Here is an 18,078-nt window from a genome sequence, read left to right on the forward strand (position 1 = left end):
ATGATAGGAGAAGGTAAAAAGCAAGAGGGAAAGCTTTTTAGAGATGGAATAACCTGTGTCTCCAGTTCCTCATCTGACGTTTGTCAGGTTTTCTTGTACATAAAATCTTCTCCTCCCCTGTCCTTTCTACCTTTCTTTCTCTCCCTCTCTCTGTCTCTCTATTTCCCCCCTCTCTCTATCCCTCCCTCTCCCTCTATCTCTCTTCTCTCACTCTCTCCCTCTCTCTCGCCGTGTTGCTTGTCTTCATGGTGGGTTAGATAATAGTCACTGCTTGCTCTACTTTCGTGTCAGATAATAGCATAGCGTGCTGTATCTGCAGATTTGTTTTGATGAACACAATCAATATGATCCGTTTAGAAGCTCAACCAGAGAGAGAGAGAGAGAGAGAAAGAAACAAAAAAAAAACTAAAGCGAAAAGAAAAAAGTATGGTGATGCTGAAAAACAACATGGTTCTCATCACTCAAAAGTAACAAGGTGATGGGAGTCCAGCAGTGTGGGAGTGAGACGTGTGGAGCTGTAGGAGTGAGACGTGTGGGGCTGTGGGAGTGAGACGTGTGGGGCTGTGGGAGTGAGACGTGTGGAGCTGTAGGAGTGAGACGTGTGGGGCTGTGGGAGTGAGACGTGTGGGGCTGTAGGAGTGAGATGTGTGGGACTGTGGGAGTGAGACGTGTGGGGCTGTAGGAGTGAGACGTGTGGGGCTGTGGGAGTGAGACGTGTGGAGCTGTAGGAGTGAGACATGTGGGGCTGTGGGAGTGAGACGTGTGGGGCTGTAGGAGTGAGACGTGTGGGACTGTGGGAGTGAGATGTGTGGGGCTGTAGGAGTGAGACGTATGAGGCTGTGGGAGTGAGTCATGTGGGGCTGTAGGAGTGAGACATGTGGAGCTGTAGGAGTGAGATGTGTGAGGCTGTAGGAGTGAGACGTGTGGGGCTGTGGGAGTGAGACATGTGGGGCTGTGGGAGTGAGATGTATGGGGCTATGGGAGTGAGTCGTGTGGGGCTGTAGGAGTGAGACATGTGAGGCTGTGGGAGTGAGATGTGTGGGGCTATGGGAGTGAGTCGTGTGGGGCTGTAGGAGTGAGACGTGTGAGGCTGTGGGAGTGAGTTGTGTGGGGCTGTAGGAGTGAGACGTGTGGGGCTGTGGGAGTGAGACATGTGGAGCTGTAGGAGTGAGACGTGTGGGGCTGTGGGAGTGAGACATGTGGAGCTGTAGGAGTGAGACGTGTGGGGCTGTGGGAGTGAGACGTGTGGGGCTGTAGGAGTAAGACGTGTGAGGCTGTGGGAGTGAGTCGTGTGGGGCTGTAGGAGTGAGATGTGTGGGGCTGTGGGAGTGAGACGTGTGGGGCTGTAGGAGTGAGACGTCTGGGGCTGAGGGAGTGAGACGTGTGGGGCTGAGGGAGTGAGATGTGTGGGGCTGTAGGAGTGAGATGTGTGGGGCTGTAGGAGTGAGACATCTGGGGCTGTGGGAGTGAGATGTGTGGGGCTGTAGGAGTGAGACGTGTGGGGCTGTGGGAGTGAGACGTGTGGGGGTGACTGCAGAGGCGTGCTCCAGGGTCATTCCCAATCACTCCCACACCTTCACTCACTCTGTGCTGTATAAAATGCCTCGAGAATCTGTGATCTCTCACACGCGTGTGCGATCCGGTCCATATTGAAATGTGACAATGGGATTAGGGCTGAGAGTGAGGGCATAATGAGACAAGCCTAATTTGTTAATCTCAGGTGGATATAGAGATGTTGTTACTGCTGCCGTGGCAACCAAAGTCATTAGTCTTCCCTGCGCATAAAACGACAGCACGGCACATGAACTGGGTATATGCACAAATCATATCAATCTTTATCTTGTATTTTTACAGGATTCTGTGCAGATTGCTGTGTAAAATGTTTGCAGTTGTCTGACAATCACGAGTGTCAAGCTCATGGCAACTGCATCAAATGTAAATGTACTGGATTTCAGAAAAGCATTTCATGCTTTGATGAACATAACCACCATACATATAACGTGGAACAATTTCAACATGCCCCGGACCTCGGAACACACATGTACGCACACAGAAACACGAGTATCCATCCACGGATACACACGCACGTGTCACACTGACTGGCGTGAAAGAGCGTTCTCCTCCGGGTTATTCTTAACCCGACCCGTCTTGCCTGCGTCCCTGTGTCTCAGTCACACAGCCAGCACACAGGAGGAAGACCTCAGGGCAGTGGGGCCCAAACCGCCCAGAACCACATCTATTCCTGTATCCCAAGTGCTGTCTGGAGGAACTGGTGGCAGTTTGTAGGACTTTCATCTGAAATGGGCTGTGACCTGTAAGCACTCAATTACAAAGATGTCAGCCCTGGCGGACGGCGTGTGGCTTCAAGGTGGGCTACACCAATGAACGACAATTATGAGTGCAGTACTCCTGAAGTACTGCTGAAGTACTGCTGAACTACTGAATTACAGTACCACTGTAGGGCTACCACCATATATGCTACTCATAATTGTGAATTATATATAGCATTGGATGTGGAAATAAAATTCCCCACGCCGTTTATTAGAAATACAACGGCAAAGAAGCAAATCAAAGTCTGTCCCACTGTCCTACACATAGGGTGCAGACTCACCCACCCAAAACGACCCTACACACCCCACACACACACCCCATACACTCCCACAACCCCACACATCCCAACACACCCCATACACATGCCCACACAGTTACACACACCTCATACGCCCCCACACACTCCATACACACTTAGCATACACACATACGCAGGCGGCGCTACACAGCTGGGCAGGATGTGGGCGGGGGCTGGTCAGGGCCTGGCTGGGGGGCAGAGTTAAGGGCAGCCTCAGATATCAGCGACATGCACAAGTTCCAGTGCTGTAGAAGAAACAAGGAAGCCCTGTCAGAACCCCGGGTGTCGTTTATCTGTGTGTGTGTGTGTGTGTGTGTGTGTGTGTGTCTGTGTGTGTGTGTGTGTGTGTGTGTGTGTCTGTGTGTGTGTGTGTGTGTGTGTGTGTGTGTGTATGTGTGTGTGTGTGTGTGTGTGTGTGTGTGTGTGTGTGTGTGTGTGTATATGTGTGTGTGTGTGTGTGTGTGCGTGTGTGTGTGTGTGTGTGTGTGTATATGTGTGTGTGTGTGTGTGTGTGTGTGTGTGTGTGTGTGTGTGTGTGTGTGTACGCCTCAGACTGTGTGATTCTGCCCCCATACACGAGGCATGATAACTGTCTGGTCTGGACACGCTCACCCGAAGCCTCATCTCTATGCCAAAAAAGCTTAACTTAATTACTGCCCATCGGCTGACGTCGTGGCTAAAATATTATTGCCAGCCAATCTTCATTGGTTCACAGATGACAGTGAGCAGTGTCTGGGAGAACAGGTCCGGGGGTCAGCTCATGGCCCGAGGAGAGGCAAAGCGTCTCTGGCAGTGATGAGTGAGACTGTACACGGTAAACAGCGGCCATATTGACCCGCTCAAGGTTCCTGCTTAATTAGAACAGTTCCCCCATGGACCCTTTATGCTTTAATGATAGGTGAAAATTGATTTAGTGAGCACAGAAGGAATGTGACCCCTTATGAGTCTGAGGGTGTATTATGTGTCCGTGAGAGTGTGTGTGTGTGTGGGTGTGTGTGTTTGTGTGTGTGTGTGTGTGTGTGTGTGTGTGTGTGTGTGTGCGCGTTTGGTGCACAACCACTTATTATCACTGAGGCATTGAGAATTAAGAGGTATTTCAAAGGATATTAACACAAAGCACCTAATAACAAAACCAGCAAAACAGTTTTTGTCATATCACGTACTCCTGCTAGAGCAAAACAAATATGACAATCCAACAAAATGTCAAGATTTTGGAATTTTGCAATAAAACACCCAACCCACACAGACAACTCCCACCCCAGAAACCTTTCACTGAATCGTCTTATGTGTTTTTCTCTCAATAATGTTCAATTCTGTTTCAGTTACCCAACAAAACAACCTTAATCAACAGGATTATTATTACATATAAGAACAGATACTGACATATGAGTCCTATGTTGAATTGTACAAACATGGAGGCTTTGATTGGTGCCATCAGCTATGAGGTCTGAGACATACTGACTCGTTATCACTTGCGGACTAAGACTTGTGGGTTGGGTTGCCTGTGTCGCTGGGTTGATCCATTAATGAGATCCATTAACAGTTCCACACAGCCATGGTGCAAACTTGACCACCAGCTCACGAATCAAATCCCATCATACTACAACACCAGTGTTTTTAAACAGCGTGGTCAACGTCCGTCCAGTTGAGCTCATGAGCCCTGTTTTTTTACACATTTTGTAAGAAGGTACTCAAGAAGATTAGGGAGAAGACAAGACAGAAAGTTATAACTGCGAACCCAGTATTCCCTCATCAACACTGCGTGTTTCCTCCCTCTCTCCATCTCAGCCTGCCGAAACAACGAATACGCCGCTCTCTCCTGAGGCCGCTGACCGGAGAGGGGAGGAACTGGAGACGTGGGTCGTGCTCGCTCTTCAAAAGGCAATCGTGACGGATCTGTTGGGCTACAGAGCGAGGTCTTTCTTTCCTTGGAAAGCCTCAGAGAAATGCTTTGATGAAGACATGGTGGGGGGCGGGGGGGGGGGGGGGGGGGTATGTCGTGAGGTGTGTCTTTCAGTCTATCAGCAAAAGCTCTGACACAATCGCCCGGCTCGGTAAGAGGAGGGGACGGGATGGCGGATTTGGAGGACGAACGGGTCCCGGTCGACGTCGACGCCGCGCTCATTAGCGGCATTCATCAATCCACGTTGCTTATTAACCGCGACTCTCTTCTCTGTCCATGGAGCTTTGATGGATAGCTCTGGAAATGTCAGCCTGGTCTCCACATGCAAACAGCATTTGTGCTTTCGCGGGCCCTTGGCGAGGCCCGTATTCCCAGCGCCTCGGGGATCGAGACCCACGTTCCCATCGCTGAAACGAGGGCGAGCGAAGCGGCTCCCCGTAGAGATAAGAATCCAAAACGGGGAAGGTACTTTAGAAAGCTTGCGTCTGCGTACATATTCGTACTAACGATGTTTTTCTCCGTTAGCGGAAGGCTACTGACCCTCTTTTGCGAGGTGTGCAACTCAAGGAAATAAGTGGTCATTACGGGTATTCACACACTAACGCAAACACACACACATACCCCACGAGCGTGCACCGAGAGCACCACGTACACGCAAACCTGCAATAAAAGACCAAAAGACTTCTTTCTGCAATTTTCACCTCCTTTGCAGTTGAATCACTTTATACTTTCATTCTCCCCTGTCACAACAAGTTATTTGCATATTATGGAAAAATGACTTTGGAATGTGTCCAGCCTAGAGAGGCATTAGAATCAGCTGGTGTTAAACTATTTGTTTGGTTTGGAATTGGAGCTTAATCAGGGCTCTTGGAATCATTTCTCCCGGGGGTTTGATAAAGGAGGGCAAATATCCGTGCAGGTGTGCAAATATATGGGGCATGTGCCACCAGTTCAAATGCCTGGTTATGCAATAGTATGCAAGCGTAGGAGACAGAATGCAATATTTTAGGCAAAGTGAACTCCCGTCTTTCAGAACCTTTGGGGTCGCACCTTGGAAAGCCGTGAAATAAATATTGGTATCAGAGATGTGAGGATCTAATTATGTAACATGATGAGCCAGGTGAAGAGAGAGCATGTAACCATGACGATAAAAGCCCTCCTGGCTAATTCGATCTTGCACGTCAGCAATCTGAAGGTGGTAGCTAGTCTAGAGTGAGTGAGTGAGCTGGTGAACAAAACTCTAGTCAGTATTCTAGTCAGGAAGAGACTTGATCTTGGGACTGTTCAGTGTACGATACACAAAACACTTGATGTGATTGTGCTTGTTGGAGTTGTGTATCTTAGGGAGTTTGTAGACACATGAGGACATAATGTCATAACACTAGGCTTGGCTAAAAAAAAAAAACACCGCTGGATGCCTACCGTTGCATGAAAACGTTTTGCGAGCCATTTGGAATTACACTGATGTGTCTTTAAAAATACGGTTAGGGTCTGATCTATAATAAACATAATAATAATTATCATTATTTTTATTGTAAATAAACAAATTTTCAAACCCAAGTTTGCTTGCGGGAACAGCTTCACCAACAACAACATTCTCACAAAAGAACAAAGATACGGAAAAACAGCAAGGACAAAAAGGACAGGATGCAATGTGCTTCAGTAGTACAGTCACACAATGTTTGTATTATTTTATTATTGTTCATCATGCCCTTTATTATTAACTAAGTGCACTTGATAAGTTGTCATGCTCTCTTCTTCAACTCCCTCTCCATCATGATGGCACTTTCTCATATGGTGTTGCATATTTTTCCCTTGTCCCCTTTTTTTACCTCCTTGTTTCCACATGCTGCCACGCCCCCTTGTTAGCCACTCCCCCCTTCTAGGCCACTTTCACACCTTCACTGGTCTAGTTCCCTTCCTAGTGCAGGTGTGAGTGGACTCTCCACCTTTAACCTTTAGCCTCGTCCGTTGCTGTGACCACACTGCGTAACTAGAGTGCTTCCATATCTAACTGGCACGACTACCCCGTGAACGCCTTCGTGTGCTACGTTCGTGTGCTACGTTCGTGTGCTACGCTCGTGTGCTACGTTCGTGTGCTACGTTCGTGTGCTACGCTCGTGTGCTACATTCGTGTGCTACGTTCGTGTGCTACGCTCGTGTGCTACGTTCGTGTGCTACGCTCGTGTGCTACGTTCGTGTGCTACGTTCGTGTGCTACGCTCGTGTGCTACGTTCGTGTGCTACGCTCGTGTGCTACGTTCGTGTGCTACGTTCGTGTGCTACGCTCGTGTGTTACGCTCGTGTGCTACGTTCGTGTGCTACGTTCGTGTGCTATGTTCGTGTGCTACGTTGTCGTACATGCATACGTTTTTCTTCTACTGTCATTTTCATTAATCGGCTTTTCACTGAAGCACACATCATCGTGTGCTCGCTTCCTACATTGCTGCAATAGTTATGTAACACAATCTTATTAAAATACAGTGGGCACTAACCAAACGTATGATGTTCACTGGGAAGCTTTTTTCATCATATCACTACATTTCCCCTCTTTGTCATCTTTGCATGGTGCATATGTCCACTGCGTGACCCACCACCACGTTTCCAAGGTCTGGTTCTGTCTCTTTTCATCCAAGTAGACAAAGAGTTCCTCTTTTTAATCTATCTCTAATTTTTTCTTTTTTTTTCCTTTCGTGGCCATCTGGCAGTCACTTACAATAGAGGATCTGCAGTGAAGAGCAGGAGAAGCACCAGATGCTCTACAGGTTCCTGACTTAACAGTTCACCAGTATTTAGCTGCACATACATCATCATGTTCTGGTTATGATGATATATATATGTCTAACAGCCACAACATTAAAACCACTCACAGGGGAAGTGAAGAACACCGGTTATCTTATTACAACGACACCTGTCAAGAGGTTGGATATATTAAGCTGCATGTGAACATTCAGTTCTTCAAATTGATATACTGGAAAAACGGGCAACCGTGAGGATCTGAGCAACGTCGACGAGGTCCGAGCATCTCCACAACGACACGTATGTAGTGATTAGTACCTAAGTGGTCCAAGGAAGGAAACTGGTGAACCAGTCACAGGGTCATGGGTGTTCAGTGCTCCCAGTGCCCACTGGGAATGAAGACTCCATCTGGCCCACAGAAGAGTTACAGGAGCACAAATGGCTGGAACAGGTCAAGTTCTCCGTGATGAAAAGGCGTCAGAATATAAAGTGTGCAGCACCTCACTTGAGATGATGGGACACTGTGATCCCAGAGTGGTCGGAGTACACCTACAATTGGGATCTCAACATGGGAACTGGATCGTGGAGTCATGGAAGATGGTGTGTAGTCTGATGAATCCCATGTGGAGTGTGTTATACTTAACAAGAGAAGAGATGGAACCTCACAGAATGGGACGGACTCACAGAATCTGCTGGTCAGACTGGTACCAGATACCACAGGACTCCTTCTGATGCCTCAGCCATGCCTATACACCTTATATATGTGTATAACATGTGCTAATGGGCTAATGAGATAGCTAGTTATAAACAGCTGGGTTTAATAGCAATCTTTGTAAAAAGTCAAATTTACCACCCAGACAGACAGCATAAATTTATACAGATAAGCAAAGATGTGTGTGTATGTGTGTGTGTGTGTGTGTGTGTGTGTGTGTGTGTGTGTGTGTGTGTGTGTGTATCTGTATTGCATGTTCAACCACACTAATTATGGACATATCCATTGTAACTATCTTCTCAAGTATATATTTGATGAAGTATGCACATGGATTATGTGACCCCAAAGCTCATTAGAGTAAATTAAATGCGAAATTAAATGAAATTTTATGCTGCCTTTCTCATTCACTATTATATGCACTGCTGCTCAGCTACTCTGCATATACAATATAGGAGCAGTTTAATGACAAAATGGCCGCATTTACAGTATGCGCCTCTATGAAACACATTTGGCCAATATCAAACAGCATCTCAAAGCCAGTGAATTCAATGCAGCAGTTCAGAACTGGCAGGACCACACTGTCGTTGTCACAAAACACAGCGGGCCTGAAACCGCCTCACCAAAATAAATAAATAAAGCTTGTTTTGAAAAAGGATAGAGGGACTGTAACCGGTGAATCGAGAGAAAGATTGTGGTAATTTCCCCACGCTACCCTGATCCCAGAAGGCAAAGAAGGATTTACACAAACAGGTCATATGGGCACTTTGGCCATGTGTACGAAGCAAAGGAAAGTAGTTTAGGAAGTAAAAAATGGCTGAGAAAGAGCTCATCTATGGGGGGGGGGGGGGGGGGGGGGGCAGCAGAGAAGATGAGCTATGAGCTATAAGCACAGACTCCTGGTGTCTAATCAGCTCTGTGCTTTTGGGAGGAGTTATGAGGTGTAAAAGCAAGAAAACCAATGTTTGTACCCATTGTGTGTCTTGGACACACACCATACAGATCCTAGACTCTTAATCCTGGAAATGTAGGACGGAAAGCTGAGGGCTCAGTATACATCAGTGTACATCATTAAGAAGTTTCACTGTTCATAAAGGCAAAATAATGCAATGCAATCCACTGCAGAATTAAAAAACAGGTTAAAAATGTCAGCTGTGATTGCGTCATGGCTTTCATGGTGTAAAATGTATATTGTTCATAGTTTTTTCATGGATTCCGTAGTCCATAATGCAGAATTCAACATTAATGGCTCTGCTAGGCTGTTGGCCACAACTCACAACACCCCCTTTTCTCAAAGTCTCAAATACTTAGGATCTCTGGTCACTGTAATATAAAAAAACTGACCTGACAAATTTGAAGGATCTTTACATATGTACATCTTTACATACATACATACATACAAATCTTTAGGATCTTTCCTCTTTAGTTTCCACTCTCATAGTTTAGTCATTGTTGGGAATCCTCCCACACGTGAATGTTTCCTATGCTTCCTCTGGCGCCACCTATAGGTCACTGATGGAAAGTTCACTCTCTGACCTCAGCTTTTATTTGGGGGGAGGGGGGTGTATAAAACCCAAAACAGCCTCTCCAATCTTTCACTAAAGGTGAAAAATCCTATAGGTTTAGAATTTACTTATTTCTAATACTGACACTGAGCAAATGGCTTCTTTATAGCTTATAAATCACCTTTATAGATTATAAGACCAAATGAATTAGATTTTTCTATTAAGAAATCTGAATTTATTTCTGTATAGCATCTTACAGAACTCCAAAAGGTCTCCAAAAAAGGTATAGAAAACGACTCCAGATTTGTGTATTCATTAAGTCCTTTATGAGAATGTAAGTTTACATTTGGGAAAGTAACCATTGTCAATTCCCCCCTGGAATGAAGCTTATTAGACGTTTAGAAAGACTAGGCAGCATGGCAACTCTTTGTTACCTTCAGTTTGCACCAGCCGTTCCTTCTTTCAGCCCTGTATCGCATTTTCCTTCAGGTTTTATGATTTGACAGCTTGTGGAAGGAGGACTTGTGACTTAGCGGCAACAGGCTGGATGTGAAATCAGTTTGGCCACACGTACACTTATGAACCATAAATCTAGACAGCCAAGTTTTAGACATCAAAGATTTAACTTCATGCCCTTTATAGATTTTGACAACCTTCACCTACTCGCCATTTGGGGTCTCAAAAAACGTCATACTTTCTGTACTGTGAGTTGCACTTTTCTGTAAGATGGTTTGTGATTTCTTGTTCTTGGTATTGGACAGTACCTTCCCATACTTAATGATTGTTTGTGATTTGCTGTTCCTGGTATTGGACAGTACCATTCGACACTTAATGATGGTTTTGTCAGTTACTATCAAGATTTTATTCTGCTAGGTGGTGTTATAGCAGCCAAACATTAATACCATCTTAATAGAAATCTCCACATTTAGGTGACGCATTGCTTCTCCTCCCACCTGAGATGGGAGATCCCAGAGAAAAGGTAGAGCTTAAGGATCACAGAGGAGTCTGATTATTTCTGCCCACTAGGGGTTTGTAGGCCAGTGGGGAGTCCTGAGTGGCAGAATTCGACCCATCTGAAGCACCCTCTCCAGAGCCAGCCTGCACACAGGAGAGCTCTGGGCCACCGGTGTCCTCCTGCATGCCCAGGAGAACGCCATGGCCTGTGAGGGAGAAAAGCAGGAGAGAAAAGCAGAGAGAAGCCAGCGTTTTCTCTAGATGGAAAGAGATCCACGTCAGACTTGCCAAACTGATCCCAGTCTTCTTGTGAAGAGCAAGCCCACAGCCCTGAGAACAATTTCAGGGTTTTTTTTCCCCCTAGCTTGCGAAGCAGAGGTATTCTTGCAAGCTCATTTTAGACAGCAGTTAGCGGAGTTAAAACAAGCCAGCTCAGTGAGCTGTGACGTGAAGGTGGCCTCGGGAAATTAGCAAAGCCAAAACAACACTCTGCAGGGAGACGACATGCCAACAACTGTCTCTTGCCGTAGTTACCAGTAAAGAGTTAAACACTGTAATAAAACCCATGAAAGCTAACTACATTTGATTGGCTAGGAGGCATGTAAGGTGTTCTTATGAAGGTGAGGACTGTCAAAAACTGGGGAGAAATGCTTGTGATGAATGGTTATAGTGTGGGATCGGAGTTAGCCACCTTAGTCACAGGGCATCATCTGCTTTACATGTTTGAATAAAGGGGTCTTCAACCAGACACGTGAGGTCATGATATCCCACATTACGTTATATACCGATTGAATCCACTGAAAGGGAAATTACAATTATGTTAGACATAAAACGAAAATTACATTTACAATGGATCATTTCTGTAAGCCAAGCTTCAGTTATAACGTATATCAGCTTTCACATCTGTAGGTGTTATTTGTGCTGCAATGATTGAACATAATGGGTCTCAAAACCAGAGCAGGATTCATGGCCGACCCACAATGAATCAGGCCCGGACGCTAATCTCACACAGTAAGCTAGTCATCCGTCAGCCCAGGAGTGGCAGGCAGAGGGAGAGTTGGGTGCGTCTCATCAGAGGGATCGATCGACACCTGCACTCACGATCGGAGATAAGGGGGCACGCAGCGGATAATTCCGAGCCGAGATGCCGAGATCCTGGTTGTTCTCTGCCCGTGGCTACAGCCTTAGATAATGAGATTACAGCAGTTGGAATTACCTGATTAAATTAAAAGAATGTAAAGAAGATTAATAAGCTGGCATTAGCATACCGTAGTGTTGAGCCAACTGCTGTGCACTGCACACCTGGTGGAGATTCCCTCTCAGAAATACGTTATACACGACTTAACCAGACCAATTTAGAGCATTATTTAAGAGCAGAAGGCAGAAAGTATAATCATAAGTACATGGTAGGTATATTTTGCAACCAAATAATTTCTCGATCACTCTCTGTGTAGTGTTAAGAAAGTCACATTACTTGAACGTGTTTTTCCACCACGTATATGAATGAAGCCATTCAGGCACTGAAATAAGACATCCCATAATCCTTTCTGTCAACTGGGGTAGTGGGTCTCTTAATTCATTTTAGGACACTGGGCCATATGCGGTCCTCTGTGGTTTGACTGCAGTCTCATTGGGTCAAAACCACTGTGCTTATCTCTCTAGCCTCGGGGCCCTGGTGAAACGCTTAGGTTTCTGATTCCAGGAGATGTGAAAACAATTCCAACAGATTTCTTATACAATTTAAAATGTGCCTATTATTTGATGTACAGCTCGGAGTTGGCTCTATTGGCAAAAAAGAGAACAGGCTAATGCAAAAAAATTTGTTATTTGGAAACACCCAATCATACCTGGTAGACTTCAGCACAGAAAGTCTTACAAATTGTGCAGTTGACACATTTAAGATAATGCATTTGTTTTTATAAGGGTACCAAGAGTTCATGTTGAATTCAGTAACACACATTTAATCTGGAATCTGGAATGGTTGTTACTGGAATACATTTTACAATCTTTCATTATGTGTGCAATATTTCATTCTGTGTGTTTAAAGGGTATGAAATACTCATCAATATTAAATAATGAAGTAGTGGAAAATCTTAAGTGACACATTCTAGTTTCAGGGTGGCTTCCAGAGAAACATTAACATATTTCAAACACTTTAAGCCCAATTTAGACGAATACATTGGTGGCATTTTAGTGACAATGAAATAAAGAGACCTGTAATGTCTGCCAGGCTATTCTACTTAAAGCACGAAGAATGGAAGAATCTGTTAGTGCTTTAAATCTGAATTTTATTGTCTTTTTAATTACCTTTTTTAAAACTGAGAATAGGGCCATTTGCTAAATATTTAATTATGTTATTTGCCATTGCATTTATGATGATGTTGGTGCCTGCCTGTGATAGGTGCCACTTAGTGGTAATGTGATGATGTTTAAATTTTTATTTTACAAATTTCAGATGCATAATGTACTAAATTATACTGCATAACGTAAAAGAATAACGTAAATATTTAGTTTTAAGAAAAATAAAGTATCTGAAAATGTCGCATCATTCCCTTTAACACAGCAGTTTAACCACATTGCCAAGAATGTTTCCATTTCATATATCTCAAGACTGAGCACAACTAAACAAATGAAAAAAATCAACCATATTTTGCCAGTCTGTTCCTGAGAACTCAATCTCAAATAAAACTGCAAGAAATGTCAACATAGCCAGTGCAGTATGCAGTCTTGTAGAAATGAAGGCTACTATTGGCGTCTCTCAACATCCACCAGCTTGATCTCAATTCTGTGCATTTTGTGACATCTGAGACACCAGACAGAATGCGACTGGGTACCAAACTGCAGTTCAGTTCAATTTTACCCGTGGTCTTACCTGTGGACATAATCATGGTTATACCTATAGATATTCCCATGGTTATACCCATAGATATATCAGTGGTAAAGGGTTAATACTTGTGCTACTTCAATATCTACAAACCACTGATCTATTTTCTGTGAGACCCTAATGATCAAAATTTCAGTAGTTTGCACTGTGCGTGAGGGCAAGCTGTGACATATCTGGTTCTGAATTCTGAATTCCCACGGGCATGCTCACAACAGTCCTGGGGGAGGGACTTAAATAACGGCTGGTCTGTTGAGCTCTGAGCAGACTAGCAATTCACGTGAATTACACTGACCACAGCAATCACAGATATTTATCAGCCTTCCCTCTCGAAACAAGTGTCACCACATGGCTCACCAGAGTGTTCCCGCAACAGAAATACATCCAGAGGAGAGCATAAATTGCAAGGAAGCAAACAGAAATGTACTTTCAGACTGACCAAGAACAGGAGGTTTAGTCATACCTCTCTGGTACACAATCCATCCCTAATTCACAAGTATTGATGAATATTGACGGAACTTAAACAGACCTATTGTCACCAGAAAAGGAAGCTGTGAAATATAAAACCATGTGGTGCACTTGGAAATATCATCAAACAGGAACAGTGTAGTGTGGGCATGCTTAGGCATGTGGTCTCAAGGAAAAGCTTTTTTTTTGTTATTTGTACTTCCACCAACCCTCCCGCCCACACACACACACACACACACACACATACTCCTTTCTCATCATTTGTTGACCAGAGGACATCAGCTGCTTATGAGGTTTGTTTTCTAACAAATTGAAATACCTCAGTGGCTTCTTGAAGGTTCACCCTAGACATGTTAGAGGAGCTGTCTCATATCTCTGCTGCCTCAGCACCAGGTTTGGGTCAGGAACGCCACACGGTGGTACGGATCCTCCCAGAACCGTTGTTCTGGTAATGTCTGCAAGCACTCTAATTAATACAGTTATTTTACAATCTGACAGCCAGATTCAAAATGCTGAAACTTGTTAAGTTATAAGTATCTGCATTTACAAGTAACTGTATTCCTAAGGAAAAACTAACAACCACGCAAAAAAAGGCAGTAAAAGCCTGTAAAAATTCATCAAATCAGTCATCTGGTGCATATTAAGCTTGACTAACTTATATGTATGTTTTTAATGAATATGCATGTAAGATAATACAGCAATCCTAAGGATCCAAATTCTCTTTGGCCTGTGGCAATTCAAAACAGGCTAATGTCTTGGGTGATAATGAACACAGGCCTCAGGATTAATGTTGCATCTTGGCAGTGATGTAGGCATAATCGACTCCTACACCTATTAGTGTGCCAACACGCTGGACAACGCAAGGATGGAGCGAGCGTCACCCATGCGGACGTAGTCCGTGTAGGAGGCATGCAGGCGGGTGGAGCTGACAAGCAGACAAACATGCAACTTTCATCCAACTCTCCTCTACATGACACAAGGACACATTAACCATGACGGTGTACAATCAAACTACATTAGCTAACCGAACTAACCATTTCGGGGCCGTGCAACGAAGCGCGGGCATGCTAGCCAATTACGGTGAATCGTATTAATGTTTTTCGGATAATCTGTCGTCAGAAAACGAACGCGCTACTTCGCCGAATTCGTTTCCTCTATGAGTGAAGGTATATAGGTTGAACATGTGCACATGCACCACCACGTGCTCCTGCGGGCATCTGGCCACCGCTACTGGCAACAGATAAACAATGCCAACTCTGAATGCTAATTAAAAACACATTTAACTGAGCCCATTAATCAGCAAGCAAAGTCAGACTCAGGCTGAGAAGCAGTAGGCTGCTTGTCACATGCGCTGTCCTATTAGCGATCGCGTTAGCCTCTCCAATGCTCTAGCTGGGAGGAAGCCCATCTCCATCCTGCCCGATTCTGCAGGCCCGCCTAACTACACCCGGGCCGTAACAGTAAGAGCCCGAGCGATGGAAACTGATGTAAGCAATATTCACGCTCAAGCGAGCTGGACCGCATTCAGTCTGGTTTACTGCCACGACTTGACGTTCTGCTTGGGCTCAGAGAAGATTATTGGTACATACATATACACGCGGGTGTGTTTATGTATATAAACAAAGTGTATTTTTCAAGTTTCAGCAAATGTTCTTGTTATTCACTATTATCATTATAACCAGTTCATCTTGCAAGTGAAGTGAGTGAATCATGTGTATGCAGTGATTAATGGTACCTTTTCATTAGACATTAATATGAAAGAGAAAGGCTCTCGCATTGAAGTATTTGAAATGCTGTGTGAGGAGGATGACTGTGTTGACAGGAGCTGTTGGTGATCTGAGGCTAGCGCTCGCTTTCGAAATAGCTGCAGGGGACCTTGAAGACATCCGGCCCAATGAATAATACACAGGAAGGGATATACAAAAGGGTGTGTGCGGGCTTTGTGTAACTTAACTGGACCCTGCCACGGAGATGTGCGCTGACAAGCCACAAAATCCCCCATCGACGGCCCGGCCACAGGCGAGGTCACGGGGGACGCCCTAGGGGTGAGGGCCAACTTTCTCGTCTCTTAAGGAGTTTCAAAATGTATGTGAGGAAAGACAAGTATGGCATTGTTTGAAGGAAAGAAGTAAACAAGATGAACAGAAATGTCTCTTAAACGTATGACTTGACAGATTTATTACCTTATTAAGGTTCTCTACCCAAAGTCAGAATGATCCTTATCAGCCATATTGCCAGGATTTGCCAAGCATGCCACCATGACTTTAATTTTACACTCATTTAAACATAATAAATTAATCCATTCTCTAATGATTTCCCTCTGAGATAATTGTATATATTAAACCTTTTTTAATGAACGGCAGATATTTACACGTTGAAAATGTTTGCATTCAGGAATTGTGTGGTGTGAATGTTAAAACCATCTGGAATTGTGGAAATGTAGATTAAAAGGGAGCTTGGCATTTTCCGTATGCTAAACGCTCAAATCATTCAAAAACAGCACAAAAGTGATAATCATACCGTAAAAGTCTGATAAGCATAATGTAAATATATGTTAGTCATAAATGGCTTTGTCATTTGCCAGATTTTACCCGAAAGTGCCAGATTGCCATAAAACCATTTTACCAGCAAGCTACCGTGAGTGAGTGTGCACTACGCAAAAAGGGTTTTAAAGTGCTTTAAAGCTTTTAAAGGGGTTTTCACCAATACTCCTAATAGTATGAAGACAGATAGTACAGAACCTCCAAGAAATTATTATTATTATTTTTTAAACGTCAGAAAAAAAAAGTCAGAAACCTTGAGCAGTTCCTAAACCAGCAGTAACAAATACAAAGAAAACCTTCACTTTGAATACAGTGTAGTTGGTTCAGAACAGCTTCATAGATGGGTTAAATATATAACACATAAACCATTTCTTTATTAATACCATACATCAGTATGTTTTTTGTTTGTTTTTTTTATGGGTCACTAAAAATGGAAGAACTAAATACATAAAGTGTATCTTGCCACCATGAATTAGAGGATATGTGAATACCACAACATAACAGGTAGAGCATGCAGAAATGTCATTCTTTTTTAAAGACAACCCCATATTTTTAGGGACTAGGCATTGGGATTCAGACTAGACTTGTTTCATGCTGTGATCACCTTGATACAGAATGAAGTGCCTGGTCATGCCTGCAAGGCGCCTGGCCAGAGCCTAAAAAAGCAACTGAGGACATCATATCTTCAGCTGCCTGCCATGCGTATGCCCTGAAGGCTCAAAAGTACTCTCGCCTTGTGGGCTCGCTGATAAGAGTCTGCAGTTGGTGCTGCCTTTATGATCGGGCGTCTCAGCCTGAGCTGGATTCCTTGCTACCCCCGAATGGGCTGAGAGAAAAGTCTGTTTATCTGGACCGTCTGCTTTCAAATGTGCTGTATTTAAGCCCCGAGAGACGAGAAGATACAGATATTAAGAATTGTCCTCCTGGTGAAGGCGCCTTTTTTCGCCCTTACCGTAACGGTGTGACAGGATTTAGCTTGATATTGGTGGTGCGCTGCGGAGGTACGGTGGAGAACAGACCTCCGCCTGCGGGCATCCACCCCACACGGGAAGAGGGTGGTGTGCGGGAACGATGATCAGAGTGAGGCTTGTGGGGTGGGGACGAGGTGGAGCTCGCTTGGGCTTTAAGGGGTCACGCCGCGCTGGAACACCACCAGAGTTCACCAGGCCGTGCAGATACACGGGTGGGTTCTGCTGGAAACCCACAGCATCTGCGTGGCTGTATGCACACGGTTCTGTTTCATTCATGTACATGAATGCACATAATTAGTCAAACGACCCCAGCTTGGTATATGAAGCAGTCTTAACAAGTATGCATATTATTGGACGCCTAACACATGCGCACGATCACACACGTACGAGTTCTGCAACAGGAGGGGATGCGGTTTTAAAAAACACCCCTCGCCTTTTCCTTCCACATCCAAAGAGGAATATTTTACAGCTCCCAGGGGAAGACAAGAAAAGAAAAAAGGGTGGAGAAAGGGATTACTGGGGAAGGAGAGAGAGAGAGAGAGAGAGAAAGAGTGAACATCAGGAGAGTTGGAGACAGTGCAGGGCTGGGAATAGCAGGCATTAAGCACTAATGTCTTGGCCAACTAAATATGGACTATGGCATTATGTGTATAAATAGCAGCGCATGATGAGAATTGCGGCATTCTTTGTCATCTCTGCATGAGAGTACAGGAAGACAGGAAGCAGTGGAGAAACGCTTGTATGACCAAACTGTGCTCCTCTAGATTACTACAGGCT

At 44.6% G+C, this 18,078-nt stretch overlaps 1 protein-coding gene across 1 annotated transcript in view; it reads right to left on the bottom strand.

Annotated features, from left to right (window-relative positions):
* Window positions 1-18,078, bottom strand: part of slc12a5a (solute carrier family 12 member 5a) — a 125,477-nt gene that overhangs the window by 72,054 nt on the left and 35,345 nt on the right. The window lies entirely within an intron of this gene.

Source organism: Brachyhypopomus gauderio, chromosome 8 (assembly GCF_052324685.1).
Source record: "Brachyhypopomus gauderio isolate BG-103 chromosome 8, BGAUD_0.2, whole genome shotgun sequence".
Lineage (NCBI taxonomy): Eukaryota > Metazoa > Chordata > Actinopteri > Gymnotiformes > Hypopomidae > Brachyhypopomus > Brachyhypopomus gauderio.